At 43.4% G+C, this 17017-nt stretch overlaps 1 long non-coding RNA gene across 1 annotated transcript; it reads right to left on the minus strand.

The window, feature by feature from the left end:
• Positions 1-12232: 12232 nt before the first annotated feature.
• LOC127921907 (uncharacterized) lies at positions 12233-16164 on the minus strand. The gene is made up of 2 exons (XR_008109962.1): positions 15872-16164; positions 12233-13143 (listed from the first exon to the last, which is right to left on the minus strand). It is a non-coding gene; the product is annotated as an uncharacterized LOC127921907 (long non-coding RNA).
• Positions 16165-17017: the final 853 nt, after the last annotated feature.

A 17017-nucleotide genomic window follows, 5' to 3' on the forward strand; every position in this document is an offset into this window, starting at 1 on the left:
GGGCTTGAAGCTGTCTCGTAGCCTGTTGGTCTGGGAGGATGCTCCAGGATCTGTTAGCGGATGGTAGCAGAGTAGCAGTCTTATGGCTTGGGGCTTGAAGCTGTCTCGGAGCCTGTTGGTCCGGAAGCCAATGCTCCAGGATCTGTTAGTTGGATGGTAGCAGAGTGAACAGTCTATGGCTTAGCTTGAAGCTGTCTCAGAGCCTGTTGGAATGCTCCAGGATCTAGACGGATGGTAGCAGAGTGAGCAGTCTTATGGCTTGGGGCCCAGCTGTCTCGGAGCCTGTTGGTAATGCTCCAGGATCTAGTTTCTTGGGGCCGTAGCCTGTTGGTCTGGGAGCCCTCCAGGATCTGTTAGACGGATGGTAGCAGAGTGAGCAGTCTTAGAGCCAATGCAGGACCTGTTAGTCGGGTTCAGAGTGAACAGTCTAAGGCTGTGGCTGTGAGGTACTGGATGGCAGGGTGTGTGCACCACCATCTGTGTGTGTGCCATACGAAGAGGTGATGCAGCCAGACAAAATGCTCTCGAAGGTGCAGCTGTGAACTTTTTGAAAATCTGATGACCCATGATAAATCTTTTCAGCCTGACTGTGTGTGTGTGTGTGTGTGTGTGTGTGTGTGTGTGTGTGTGTGTGTGTGTGTGTGTGTGTGTGTGTGTGTGTGTGTGTGTGTGTGTGCGTGCGTTCGTGTGTGTGTGTGTGTGTTTACTTGATGAGGCAGGGTTGCCACCTACAGTGTGTGGACCATGTCCTTAGTGATGTGGACGCCAAGGAACTTGATGCTCCCTTCAGACCACTTCAATTTAGCTGGTACATCATTGACATTTAAATTGAATTGACATTTTTACTTTCAATTACTACTACAAAGATGGCCGCCGGTCCACCCACCATCAAATGTCAATTTAAATAGGAATGTCTATTCTGTTATCTACAGTTCTGATTTCAATAGTTTTCCAATGGAAGATTGACAGTCTAATGTAAAACCAATATTAGGAAGGTATTGATATTGATATTCTTAGTCAAGTCGACATTCTCTGATGTGTGGACCTCCAACCATCTTCGTCCCACCATAGTCAAGTCAACATTCTCTGATGTGTGGACCTCCAACCATCTTCGTCCCACCATAGTCAAGTCAACATTCTCTGATGTGTGGACCTCCAACCATCTTCGTCCCACCATAGTCAAGTCGACATTCTCTGATGTGTGGACCTCCAACCATCTTCGTCCCACCATAGTCAAGTCGACATTCTCTGATGTGTGGACCTCCAACCATCTTCGTCCCACCATAGTCAAGTCGACATTCTCTGATGTGTGGACCTCCAACCATCTTCGTCCCACCATAGTCAAGTCGACATTCTCTGATGTGTGGACCTCCAACCATCTTCGTCCCACCATAGTCAAGTCGACATTCTCTGATGTGTGGACCTCCAACCATCTTCGTCCCACCATAGTCAAGTCGACATTCTCTGATGTGTGGACCTCCAACCATCTTCGTCCCACCATAGTCAAGTCGACATTCTCTGATGTGTGGACCTCCAACCATCTTCGTCCCACCATAGTCAAGTCGACATTCTCTGATGTGTGGACCTCCAACCATCTTCGTCCCACCATAGTCAAGTCAGTCGACATTCTCTGATGTGTGGACCTCCAACCATCTTCGTCCCACCATAGTCAAGTCGACATTCTCTGATGTGTGGACCTCCAACCATCTTCGTCCCACCATAGTCAAGTTGACATTCTCTGATGTGTGGACCTCCAACCATCTTCGTCCCACCCATCATTCTCTGATGTGTGGACCTCCAACCATCTTCCCACCATAGTCAAGTTGACATTCTCTGATGTGTGGACCTCCAACCATCTTCGTCCCACCATAGTCAAGTCGACATTCTCTGATGTGTGGACCTCCAACCATCTTCGTCCCACCATAGTCAAGTTGACATTCTCTGATGTGTGGACCTCCAACCATCTTCGTCCCACCATAGTCAAGTTGACATTCTCTGATGTGTGGACCTCCAACCATCTTCGTCCCACCATAGTTTGACAATGTGTGGACCATCTTTCAATCAATGACATTCTCTGTTTGGAGTCCAACCATCTTTCCCACCATAGTCAAAACATGACACCCAGCCTGTATTCAAGACAGTATGCTGTGTTTCAACCATGGTCCACCATAGTCAAGTCACAAACACCTCAAATGATGTCAAATTCTCTGATGTGTGGTCAACCAGCTACCAAGTCATATGTGGAGGAAAAATGTTAGTTTGCATTTGGACAAAAAATAGTCAAGTTTCTGATTGTGGTTAAAGGTCAAAAAAATGTGGACATCCAAAAATAGTCAGTCGATTTCTCATTAAACTTTTAAATAAATATTGTTTGACAAACCTGTTTGTACCAGGTTTTAAATGATATCAACCATCAACCATAGTTTATATTTTCTGAGTGATGAAGACATGGATGTCTCATGGTGGGGTCCAACCATCTTGCAAAATGGTCAACATTGAGCACCATCTTATCTCCTAAATGTTTTGTCATTTATGTCCAAAAATATGGACTCCAACCATCTTGTCCCATCACTTCTACATTCTCCGGGCAAATACATATTGAACATTTGGTGGAAACCAAAATTCTCTGAGTGCTGTCAAAAAGTGATTGAAATCAATGGAATGACCCTGTAATAGTTGTGATTTCCAACCATCTTGTCCCAACACTGTCTGTCTCTACACTTGTCCCACCATTACACTTCTCTGATTGTGGACCTGCCAGGTAAATACTAAAGTATTATGTGTGGACATTTGTTAGTTAAATGTGGGACTCCAACCATGTTTTAATAGTGAACAGCTAAGAGTTTCATCAGATCATGTTTCCCATCACTCCAAGCTGAGTACAACATGACTGTGAAGAGTACTGTCCATCAACCAGTACTCTGAACTCCATCTTTATTCATTGACTGGTCTGACTTAAAATGAAGGTAGCTACAACATATGTGAAAAATGTTGTCAAATATTTTTTTAAAGTAAAAAATTAAAAAATACAATTTCCATTAAACTTTTAAATAAATATTGTTTGTGTTTTGTTTTAAAGGCCACGTTTATATTTTCAATGAGAAATGGATGTCTCATTGTTTACAGTTATTCACCCATCTCCTAAATGTTTTGTCATTTATGTCCAAAAAAAAAGCCTGGAAGTGTGAGTGCTGTCAAAAAAGTGATTGAAATCAATGGAAACCCTGTAATAGTTGTGATTTCCGTGCAACACTGTCTGTCTCTACACTGTAATTACACTGCCGTTGCAACAGCCAGGTAAAACTGTGACATTTGTTGTTAAAGTGGGCCTATGTTTTAATAGTGAACAGCTAAGAGTTTCATCAGATCAGCCAAACTGTGAAGTGTGCAACAGCCAAACTGACTTAAAATGAAAGTGTGCAACAGCCAAACTGAAATGAGTCATCAGTTTGCAGTTATTCAGCCAAACTGTGAAGTGTGCAACAGCAAAACTGTGAAGCGTGCAACAGCCAAACTGTGAAGTGAGCAACAGCAAACTGTGAAGTGTGCAACAGCCAAACTGTGAAGTGTGCAACAGCCAAACTGTGAAGTGTGCAACAGCAAACTGTGAAGTGTGCAACAGCCAAACTGTGAAGTGTGCAACAGCCAAACTGTGAAGTGTGCAACAGCCAAACTGTGAAGTGTGCAACAGCCAAACTGTGAAGTGTGCAACAGCCAAACTGTGAAGTGTGCAACAGCCAAACTGTGAAGCCAAACTGTGAAATGTGCAACAGCCAAACTGTGAAGTGTGCAACAGCCAAACTGTGAAGTGTGCAACAGCCAAACTGTGAAGTGTGCAACAGCCAAACTGTGAAGTGCAACAGTGCAAGCGTGCAACAGCCAAACTGTGAAGCGTGCAACAGCCAAACTGTGAAGTGTGCAACAGCCAAACTGTGAAGTGTGCAACAGCCAAACTGTGAAGTGTGCAACAGCCAAACTGTGAAGTGAGCAACAGCCAAACTGTGAAGTGTGCAACAGCCAAACTGTGAAGTGTGCAACAGCCAAACTGTGAAGTGTGCAACAGCCAAACTGTGAAGTGTGCAACAGCCAAACTGTGAAGTGTGCAACAGCCAAACTGTGAAGTGTGCAACAGCCAAACTGTGCAAAGCCAAACTGTGAAGTGTGCAAAGCCAAACTGTGAAGTGTGCAACAGCCAAACTGTGAAGCGTGCAACAGCCAAACGTGCAACAGCCAAACTGTGAAGTGTGCAACAGCCAAACTGTGAAGTGTGCAACAGCCAAACTGTGAAGTGTGCAACAGCCAAACTGTGAAGTGTGCAACAGCCAAACTGTGAAGTGTGCAACAGCCAAACTGTGAAGTGTGCAACAGCCAAACTGTGAAGTGTGCAACAGCCAAACTGTGAAGTGTGCAACAGCCAAACTGTGAAGTGTGCAACAGCCAAACTGTGAAGTGTGCAACAGCCAAACTGTGAAGTGTGCAACAGCCAAACTGTGAAGTGTGCAACAGCCAAACTGTGAAGTGTGCAACAGCCAAACTGTGAAGTGTGCAACAGCCAAACTGTGAAGTGTGCAACAGCCAAACTGTGAAGTGTGCAACAGCCAAACTGTGAAATGTGCAACAGCCAAACTGTGAAATGTGCAACAGCCAAACTGTGAAGTGTGCAACAGCCAAAGTGTGAAGTGTGCAACAGCCAAACTGTGAAGTACAACAGCCAAAGTGTGGAGTGTGCAACAGCCAAAGTGTGAAGTGTGCAACAGCCAAACTGTGAAGTGTGCAACAGCCAAAGTGTGGAGTGTGTGTCTGGACTGCTGCATTTTTTTGGAGTGAGACAGTTTTTTTTTGTCAGGTTCATAATTTGAACTTAAAGATGGAACTCGAGGAAACAGCAGCATGTTCGCCCGACGCCTTTGTTAGAGTTTTGGTTTTGATGATGTAACGGAGGAGAAACGGAGGAGAAACGGAGGAGAGGAACGTGATAAGCATGGTTACATATTCTGCTGTTCTATGGAGCGTGCAGTGATGTCCGAGGGGGAAACCGTTTGTTGTCTCTGTAACTTATTTGTTGTTGTAATGTCCCAAACGGACGTGTGGTTCCACCAAATAAGGATTGTAGCTGTAAGCAGCCAAAACAGCTATTATATGTAGTCAAATATCAACATGTTTTTGAAGTGGCCAGATCTATCTGCAGTAAGCTACTCATTTTACAGTAAGCAAACCACCCAGCAACAGCAGTTATCATTTCATCTTCATGTGTCAAACAGAGGTTTTCTAACAAAGTCTTTGACACAGTCGACACAGCCCCTGACACTCGCCCTGACATTAGCCCACTGGCCCTGACACTAGCCCTGACATTAACCCACTAGCCCACTAGCCCTCACACTAGCCCACTAGCCATACCACTAACCCTGACATTAGCCCACTAGTCCTGATCTTAGCCCACTCGCCCTGACATTAGCCCACTGGCCCTGACACTAGCCCTGACATTAGCCCACTAGCCCACTAGCCCTCACACTAGCCATACCACTAACCCTGACATTAGCCCACTAGTCCTGATCTTAGCCCACTAGCCCTGACATTAGCCCACTTTCCCTGACATTAGCCCACTAGCCCTGACATTAGTCCACTAGCCCTGACATTAGCCCACTAGCCCTGACATTAGCCCACTAGCCCTGACATTCGTCCACTAGCCCTGACATTAGTCCACTAGCCCTGACATTCGTCCACTAGCCCTGACATTAGCCCACTAGCCCTGACATTAGCCCACTAGCCCTGACATTAGTCCACTAGCCCTGACATTCGTCCACTAGCCCTGACATTAGCCCACTAGCCCTGACATTAGTCCATTAGCCTTGACTCTCCAAACCGTTTGCATGAATTTAGTTTAATTCATTTTCTACTTCTATTTAGCCAGGGAGTCTTACCCATCAGCTAACTGAATAATATGGGCTCCACCTTTCCAGCTTGCAAATTTACTTCATTAACATAAGAGCCAAGCGAGTGGCATCCGTCCATTTTGGGCATTAGTGGCATCAGTCCATATAACAAGATAATGGTATGGGTGGAGATGTGAGGTATGAAGCCAAATATATGATCTCTCTGCAAACAGGCAGCAATGAATGGATGATAGTCTAGGTATTGAAACTACAGCTTTATAACACAAGTTGCATTGTTCCCTGGAGTCTATGTGAACAGTTGTGTTCCTCTGCAAGAATCTATTGGAATCAATAAGACCAGATTCAAGGTCAAATGCAAAAACTGTATCTAAAAATACAGTCACAAAGAGAAAGCCAACTGTATGAACGGTGTTGGTTATTAACACCAACTGTTTCAGTCTGCTTTTTGTGCTACACCAAGTATAAGACTTCACATCCCTCTAGTGCTTCAGTGCCGGCCTTCTTGTTGATTTCATGATTTTGTGCTGATCCGCGTATTGATTGGCTGGTCCCGGGAGCAGCAGAGGCAGGCAGGTTGGTGGGCGCGTGGGCGTTTTATGATCTGTCCTCATCCTCTTTCCATCCTGTAAAGTGCTTAACCACAATCAATCTTTACGCCGCTCTTCAGAGATAGTGTTGGCTGCGAGGGCTGGTATTGATCAGCAAAGTCTCCAGGTAATCTTTACTCAAAATACAAACTTCACCTTTTCCCTGACTGAGGAGAAAGCAATGTAAAAAGAGCTGTATAACAGTCCGGTGCAATGATATATACAAGACATTCTACCACCATCTCTGGTTAGGTCCTCTTAGTGGAGTATCAAGACCTAAACCATCTGTAAGAGTCAAGGCCTGAATCATGACTCCACCAACAATAAGAAACGCTATCAACAGAGGTAGGCCTTCTAGGTGAAACGCTGATTTCAGTTCAGTAGTGAGATGACCTTTCTTTGTTCCCTCCCTTTGTTTTCCTCTCCTCTGTGTTGAAGGGAGGTCAAAGTTCAGTTCAGTACTGAGATGACCTTTCTTTGTTCCCTCCCTTTGTTTTCCTCTCCTCTGTGTTGAAGGGAGGTCAAAGTTCAGTTCAGTAGTGAGATGACCTTTCTTTGTTCTGTACCTTTGATTTCCTCTCCTCTGTGTTGAAGGGAGGTCAAAGTTCAGTTCAGTAGTGAGATGACCTTTCTTTGTTCCCTCCCTTTGTTTTCCTCTCCTCTGTGTTGAAGGGAGGTCAAAGAACAGAGATCGTTGCAAGATGAAACCTGACAGACAGAACGAGTCCATTCCGTGTTCAGGAAGGCCTTGGGGTGACCGTCACTGACAGACATCGGGATAAGTGTCAGGTCTAACGGAGACCTGCTTTTCTTCTGTTTGTCATCCTCCACCAAACTGACAGGAACGCTGAGGTCATCCTATAACTTGTCATCCTCCACCAAACTGACAGGAAGGCTGAGGTCATCCTATAACTTGTCATCCTCCACCAAACTGACAGGAACGCTGAGGTCATCCTATAACCTGTCATCCTCCACCAAACTGACAGGAACGCTGAGGTCATCCTATAACCTGTCATCCTCCACCAAACTGACAGGAACACTGAGGTCATCCTATAACTTGTCATCCTCCACCAAACTGACAGGAACGCTGAGGTCATCCTATAACCTGTCATCCTCCACCAAACTGACAGGAACGCTGAGGTCATCCTATAACTTGACATCCTCCACCAAACTGTCAGGAACGCTGAGGTCATCCTATAACTTGTCATCCTCCACCAAACTGACAGGAACGCTGAGGTCATCCTATAACTTGTCATCCTCCACCAAACTGACAGGAACGCTGAGGTCATCCTATAACTTGACATCCTCCACCAAACTGTCAGGAACGCTGAGGTCATCCTATAACTTGTCATCCTCCACCAAACTGACAGGAACGCTGAGGTCATCCTATAACCTGTCATCCTCCACCAAACTGACAGGAACGCTGAGGTCATCCTATAACTTGTCATCCTCCACCAAACTGACAGGAACGCTGAGGTCATCCTATAACCTGTCATCCTCCACCAAACTGTCAGGAACGCTGAGGTCATCCTATAACCTGTCATCCTCCACCAAACTGTCAGGAACGCTGAGGTCATCCTATAACCTGTCATCCTCCACCAAACTGACAGGAACGCTGAGGTCATCCTATAACCTGTCATCCTCCACCAAACTGACAGGAACGCTGAGGTCATCCTATAACCTGTCATCCTCCACCAAACTGACAGGAACACTGAGGTCATCCTATAACTTGACATCCTCCACCAAACTGACAGGAACACTGAGGTCATCCTATAACCTGTCATTCTCCACCAAACTGACAGGAACGCTGAGGTCATCCTATAACTTGTCATCCTCCACCAAACTGACAGGAACGCTGAGGTCATCCTATAACCTGTCATCCTCCACCAAACTGACAGGAACGCTGAGGTCATCCTATAACCTGTCATCCTCCACCAAACTGACAGGAACGCTGAGGTCATCCTATAACCTGTCATCCTCCACCAAACTGACAGGAACGCTGAGGTCATCCTATAACTTGTCATCCTCCACCAAACTGACAGGAACGCTGAGGTCATCCTATAACCTGTCATCCTCCACCAAACTGACAGGAACGCTGAGGTCATCCTATAACTTGTCATCCTCCACCAAACTGACAGGAACGCTGAGGTCATCCTATAACCTGTCATCCTCCACCAAACTGACAGGAACACTGAGGTCATCCTATAACTTGTCATCCTCCACCAAACTGACAGGAACGCTGAGGTCATCCTATAACTTGTCATCCTCCACCAAACTGACAGGAACGCTGAGGTCATCCTATAACTTGTCATCCTCCACCAAACTGACAGGAACGCTGAGGTCATCCTATAACCTGTCATCCTCCACCAAACTGACAGGAACACTGAGGTCATCCTATAACTTGTCATCCTCCACCAAACTGACAGGAACGCTGAGGTCATCCTATAACTTGTCATCCTCCACCAAACTGACAGGAACGCTGAGGTCATCCTATAACCTGTCATCCTCCACCAAACTGACAGGAACGCTGAGGTCATCCTATAACTTGTCATCCTCCACCAAACTGACAGGAACGCTGAGGTCATCCTATAACTTGTCATCCTCCACCAAACTGACAGGAACACTGAGGTCATCCTATAACTTGTCATCCTCCACCAAACTGACAGGAACGCTGAGGTCATCCTATAACTTGACATCCTCCACCAAACTGACAGGAACGCTGAGGTCATCCTATAACCTGTCATCCTCCACCAAACTGACAGGAACACTGAGGTCATCCTATAACCTGTCATCCTCCACCAAACTGACAGGAACACTGAGGTCATCCTATAACCTGTCATCCTCCACCAAACTGACAGGAACACTGAGGTCATCCTATAACTTGTCATCCTCCACCAAACTGACAGGAACGCTGAGGTCATCCTATAACTTGTCATCCTCCACCAAACTGTCAGGAACGCTGAGGTCATCCTATAACCTGTCATCCTCCACCAAACTGACAGGAACACTGAGGTCATCCTATAACTTGTCATCCTCCACCAAACTGACAGGAACACTGAGGTCATCCTATAACTTGACATCCTCCACCAAACTGACAGGAACGCTGAGGTCATCCTATAACTTGTCATCCTCCACCAAACTGACAGGAACGCTGAGGTCATCCTATAACCTGTCATCCTCCACCAAACTGACAGGAACGCTGAGGTCATCCTATAACTTGTCATCCTCCACCAAACTGACAGGAACGCTGAGGTCATCCTATAACTTGTCATCCTCCACCAAACTGTCAGGAACGCTGAGGTCATCCCTCATAACTTGTCATCCTCCACCAAACTGACAGGAACACTGAGGTCATCCTATAACCTGTCATCCTCCACCAAACTGACAGGAACGCTGAGGTCATCCTATAACTTGTCATCCTCCACCAAACTGACAGGAACGCTGAGGTCATCCTATAACCTGTCATCCTCCACCAAACTGACAGGAACGCTGAGGTCATCCTATAACTTGTCATCCTCCACCAAACTGACAGGAACGCTGAGGTCATCCTATAACTTGTCATCCTCCACCAAACTGACAGGAACGCTGAGGTCATCCTATAACTTGTCATCCTCCACCAAACTGACAGGAACGCTGAGGTCATCCTATAACCTGTCATCCTCCACCAAACTGACAGGAACGCTGAGGTCATCCTATAACTTGTCATCCTCCACCAAACTGACAGGAACGCTGAGGTCATCCTATAACCTGTCATCCTCCACCAAACTGACAGGAACGCTGAGGTCATCCTATAACTTGTCATCCTCCACCAAACTGACAGGAACGCTGAGGTCATCCTATAACTTGTCATCCTCCACCAAACTGACAGGAACGCTGAGGTCATCCTATAACTTCCCTCCTCTGTCATCACGGCCCTGAAGCATGATCACTCATCTTCACCGCTCTCTTGTTTGATTTTGCGTGCAGCAAGTTCAAGTAGGATGGCAATGGAATGAAACTGGAGGAACTTAGCCAGAGGTGGGCGAAACATGCCAACCCAAATCACAGAAGTAGTATAACTCATAGTGTACAACAGGGAGAGCCTCTCTTCTTCTTCTCTCTCTTCATGTTTATGCTAATGAGCCTCATTACCATGCTTTGTAGAAATCTGGGGCTGTACTGGAAGTCATGTGATCAGCACTCAGTACAGTTTTTGGAGGTCATTCAAATCCAATGGGGATCCAGTGCAATTAATCAAAATAATGTATTCGGGAAAAACAACGCAGTAGGACAGCAAAGTTCACCGTCGATGGGAGGTGGAGTGTATTTGACGGCGCGCCAGGTATTGGCATGGAGACCGAGGGAGTTTTGGATAATTCTTCATGTACATTGTTTGACTTCTCCTTGCCTATCCCAGAGAGGCCAAGAGAAGAGTAAAATAATTCAGATGCTGGAATACTTCATCTTAAAGAGTATTTTCATGTTGTCTGGATATTGCCTGTGTGTTGAAGAGTGAAGTGATTGAGTGGAAAATATGTAGAAAGCACAGGATGTTGGGTCATTGAATGAGGGCCTGGGGTGTCTTTGTGAGTTACAGCGGCTGTCATGTAGTCTGGCTGACACGAGCTCTCTAAGTCTTCTTGCTGTGTGGTCACGTGGGGAGGGCGTCCGTCAGGCTAGATGTCATGAAGCTTAGCGCAAATAATGATAAGGATTCTGTTTAAGAATAACAAGTAAATGATGATAAGGATTCTGTTTATGAATAACAAGTAAATGATGATAAGGATTCTGTTTATGAATAACAAGTAAATGATGATAAGGATTCTGTGTAGGAATAACAAGTAAATTATGATAAGGATTCTGTTGAGGAATAACAAGCAAATGAGGATAAGGATTCTGTTTATGAATAACAAGTAAATGATGATAAGGATTCTGTGTAGGAATAACAAGTAAATTATGATAAGGATTCTGTTGAGGAATAACAAGCAAATGAGGATAAGGATTCTGTTTAGGAATAACAAGTAAATGAGAAAATTGATTTACTCATACACGTATGCTCAAGAAAGACGCAAGCTCAAGGATGTCACGTGCTCAATGATGACAAGGTGCTTTACATAAAATATGTGAGTTTTGTATAGGACAAGGGCCTCACAACCTGAAGTATCGGTGTGTTCAGTGGAATAGGAAAAAAGGAGAGTGAATAAGGGTCTACCCATCAAGTCAGTTCAATTCCTACTTAATTGCCAATAAGTAATGTTTAATTTTAAAAAATATATATCCTCTATTAAGGCCACAGCTGAAATGGTCAAGTAAATGAAAGGATAAATATGCTGTTATGTTTTTACCTTTATACGAAGGCTGTAAAACGACTAAAACATATTGAATTAATTGCATGATTTGCTCTGATTATCGGGACTAATCTCAAATTCAGAATTTGCTCGAATTGAGCTGTAATTTTAAGATTTTTTTATACAGAAAAAGCATTATAAGAATATTGACAACTTGATTTTGTCCAAACTCAAGAAACTGTTCAAATCTGGTGAATTGATAAAGTAACCCTTTCTTTAACTTTAATGTCAACTTATTTTGATAATGCTTTGTTGTTTTTACCTGTACTGAGTATGTACTGTATTTTGGATCTTTTCAGTGTATTCTGAATGCTTTTCTTTATCACGATAAAGAAAAAATTGTGCACTAAAATGACAAAAAGTGAATTTGAATTGACTGATGATGTCACGGCTGTTGAAGGAGGAGGACCAAGGTGCAGCGTGGTGAGGGTACATATTCTTTATTTAAGATGACGCCGACAAAAACAATAAACACTACAAACAAACCGTGAAGCTAAAGGCTCTGTGCCCTAAACAAAGCCAACTTCCCACAAAGAAAGGAGAGAAAAAGGGCTACCTAAGTATGGTTCCCAATCAGAGACAACGATAGACAGCTGTCCCTGATTGAGAACCATACCCGGCCAAAACATAGAAATACAAAATCATAGATAACAAAACATACAATGCCCACCCCAAATCACACCTTGACCAAACCAAATAGAGACATTAAAAGGCTCTCTAAGGTCAGAGGTTGACAGATGAACTCTTGACAGCCCCACGTTATACACTACTGGTCAGTGGATTCAACTGCTTTGTCCTGTAGACTCATAGACTACACTTAAGAGTTTTTTTCTGTTATCTTTCTGGGTTTTGCATCCTTTCAAACCACTAAATAGTTTAAAACCACCACAAACTCAGACAGAAATAGGCATCGCCCTACTTCTGGGACATGGAGGCGCAGACACTCTCCACATTACCTGGGACATGGTAATAGCGCCGCATCGCTCCTCCCTCCTAAGAGAATTTAGCCCAGATGTGACAGGCATTCTCTGCAGTTGCGTTGAAAGGCTCGGCTTCGTCTTCTGCTGGGACTCAGGGAGAGGAGTTGATGCCGACTCAGCCTTTAGTCTCTGCATGGGCCTCATCTTATGGATCTCTTATGTTGGGGGTGGCCACTTAAAATGCAATCAAGGCTGGGAGAACAAGTGCATTGGGGGTAGCCATCTTAATAATTGAAGGACAGCCTTGGTACAGTAGCTATGGAAAATCCTTGGAAGTTTTTTTTCTTCTGGCTCTTGAAGTTTGTCCCAGAAAGCTGTGAGATTGTTTTTTTCAAGACAGCTGATCCCAAACTCCCTATAGGCAGATATAGAAAGAGATGAACGAGGAAGAAACAGACAATGCATTGGACAACAGAAAATACAGTGTGACAGTGCAGTGGCTGTGGGCCAAACTGAAGGAGATTAACCAACGGAAGGCATTTTACCTCAGGGATTTGTTAACACTTGTCGCTTTCCTCCGTGTCCTTCAATTTATTTGGCAGTTTACTGCTTCAGGTATTTAAAGGTTCTGAAAATTACATTTGGCTACCTTCCAGGAAGCTTGAAAAGACAGGCTGAGTGGGCGGGGAGCTTATATTCATGAATTCGCCTTGACTGACAGCTCTTTGAAACGCCTATTTCAAGCAGTGAGCAATGTTACAGTTAAATCATCTCAAGCTAATTTGGTGAAACACAAAGCAACTCAAACAACATTGAAATTGCGTCAATGATATCCATTTATTTTATATTAATCTCCCATTTGGCATGTCTCTTGGGATGCGGTTCACAGCACCACTGACTGATGTGTTGACTTGACAACTGCGTCTGTGTTTTGAATGACCCATCGCCTCCTTTTGTTTCATGCTGTCTGAAGACCTAGCTAGCCAGCAACGTGCTAACACCAGACGCAGAGGAAAGGGGTGACAAATAAATATATTTGCCATAGATGAATATAGGGTAAACTTTGAGTTATATTTGCTGACACTCTACAGTAAAATTTGGGAACCAGTAGAGTTGCTATCTATCCATATATACCACGCCCCTCTGCAGGCATGCCTTCTCCGATATTGGTTACAAGGCCGTACTTATTTAAATTAGGTAAGAGAATCACGTTACCATTGGTGTATTAAAATGAGCGTCAAGGTGATGTCACCTTGTCCCCTTAATAATGAATCCAGTTGTTTGACATGGGGGAGGGGACCAGTAACTTTATGATCAAACTTTATCAATGTAGAAGCAACAGTCATGTTTCATACTTTAGTCATCATACTTTGATCTGTTTTCATCAAAATATCATCAATTTCCTGAAAAACATGATTTTGACATGGTCATGATGCACCAGGCTTGTCATTAGCGTCGCATGAACCACAGTTAAGGATTTTATTTTATTTTATTTTATTAGGATCTCTTTTAGTCCACATTTGGACTAATCTTCCAAGAGTCCTTAACATTAAAATACAATTTATAATACAAACACACTTTCACATATAACACACTATTACAAACATACATAATACGCTAGCATAATGAGCCAATAAATACTCAATCTAAAAAAATATTGATTCTTCATCTACTATAGTCCCACAACATTTCTATATACTATATTTAAATTGTTTTAAAATCATGTTTAAACTTATATAGTGAAAGGTTTCTAGTTTGCTCAGTTCATTTATTCCATTTCTTTATTGCGCTAAATCGAAATGTTATTTTGCCCATTTCTTTTTTCTGTCTGGATAACGCATAGAAGGATGAACTGACTAAGCAATTCCCCAAAATAAAAAGGTTCGGTGCTTGATGCCACGATGTGACCTAGAACACATTCCCATTCGGGTCCCAAACTAACGAAAACGTATTACATCTTTATAGAGTGTTCATAAAGTCTTCATAAGCACTACACATATTATTTATAAATACTTTAGAAGCAGTCACTGCCACTTGATAAAGTACATAGAAGATCCATTAAAGTGGGTTCTTTGGCACCCTAGCATGGATTTTGCCAAGACCCGTAAAGCCTCATTTAAAACCTCATTTAAAACCTCATTAAAAGTTTTTTTTGTTTAAAGTAGGAGCCAAATATTTAATGTTGGCTGTCATGTCAGGTGGAATTTCTATGATGTTTAATTTGACCATGTAACTAAATCAATGGAAGTATTCGGAGCAAAACTGTTGACATGGAAGTAGCTTGTAGTTTTTATTACAGTGTTCTACTACAGTACTTAGATGTATTCAGAAGAATACTTGCTGCAACTAATCACTTTTACAACGTCACATTTCATCCATCCCTCCCTTCAACCATCCCACTGATATAGTTTTAGATTTATTTTCGGCTCTCAAAGACATCTCTCCGAATTTAAATTCATGTTTCATCAAAGCCTGTATAAAATGCTGATTACAGAAAATATATCAAAATGAATCCGCCGTGTCTGAAGATGAAAGTGTTCTAATCTTTCATGGTTATGTGACCATTACGTCATTACTGTGACTTACTTTATATATTTAAAAAAATCAGTTTTACATTAAAGGAAAGTATATGCAATTATGACCACCTTAACATTGTTCTAAACACTTCTCTCCCGGCACGTGTTGATGAATCCAACTTACAGTATATTTATGACGTGTAGTGTAATCTAATGTAATACAATAGTTGGTGAAATTAAATATTGTTGGTTTGTGTGCTAGTGTTCAGCTTTTCCTTGTACGCCACAACTGGATCTAACCATTTAAACCGGTTGTGTGGACTCTTTGAAAAATGACATTGATCAGTAAGGCTAAGAAGAAAACATAACAATACACTGGGTGCTATAAGACTTAATAAGACCCTCTGTGTTGCTGTTACTCCCATAACTAGGCCTTCTTTAAGATTGCCAGCCCTTTCATGTATTTTAATCTAACCATGCTGAGATCACGATCTCTTTCGCAGACGAGCCCTGCATCAACACATCAATAAACAATTAGTACACTATACATACCTATATAGACATAAATTACACAAAACACTAAAAGCAAAGCACAAGCATATATAACATCAGGCTTCTAGGACTGACCGTAGTCTTGCGGTGCTGAATTTCAAAATTCAGATTCCGTCGCTGTCCTTTTTCAGTCGGTGCTGAATCGCCTGAACGCGTGTGCGTGTGCCCGCGCCTGCGCCTGTTTCTCTATGTGTTTGTGTCAGGTTACGACGATACATTTTCACTGCAACGATGAGCACCAAATGGTTTCTAGTAACAATGTAGAGCTGTTGAATTGCATGTGGCCTAGACCAGAGCAATACATGTGTTGTACGTATGGCTCTGGCCTCTGCTCGATCCATTCAACTCTACACAATGCATCCAGTCAAACAGCCTACAGTCATTGCCGTCTCATTTCTATGAAGCTTCTCACAAAGTGCCACATGTCTGAGGTCACGCCGGAATCGGACGTCCTGTTACGTGCTCAGACATCCTTGTAAGTCACTGAAAATGCAACTACCTATAATGTAGAAAGGTGCAGATGCAGGTGATTTAAACACTACTGAAGTGTATCATTTTGATTAGGCAGGACACCCTGTGAAATGACTGATTATTGTCAATATTTGAATTGAGAGGGGCAAACGCCTGTAGGTGGCAACCCTGCCTCATCAAGTAAACACACACACACACACACACACACACACACACACACACACACACACACACACACACACACACACACACACACACACACACACACACACACACACACACACACACACACACACACACACACACACACACACACACACCATTCCCTCTGGCCTTTATGTGTTAATGCTATTGATCAGTCAATAATTAATGAGTTCAGAGATATGTAACCCAAATGGAAGGTCGGTAGAATGAGACGATGGATTGTAGGCGAATACTAGAGAGGTTGCAGTCTATAGCATACCACACACGGCAGTGGTATTTTTTACATCGCTGAGCTCGGACCATGCAGTCTAATGAATTCCATGTGCTCCCTCCCTATTCGAGCCATGGACTGCAGCAAGCGCAAGAGCGATTAGAACACAGTGGCTCTCCGGTGGATATGGAACACACGGAATATTGATGGTGCTGATATTACACGGATCCCATAAATCCCCTGACAACGCAAAAATTGTTATCAATAGTTACGCTTATGTTAAATAGGTGGCCTACCGGACTGCATCGAAAACCAGCTTCTGGTGGATATTTAGT

Source organism: Oncorhynchus keta, unplaced genomic scaffold (assembly GCF_023373465.1).
Source record: "Oncorhynchus keta strain PuntledgeMale-10-30-2019 unplaced genomic scaffold, Oket_V2 Un_contig_2394_pilon_pilon, whole genome shotgun sequence".
NCBI classification, from domain to species: Eukaryota; Metazoa; Chordata; class Actinopteri; order Salmoniformes; family Salmonidae; genus Oncorhynchus; species Oncorhynchus keta.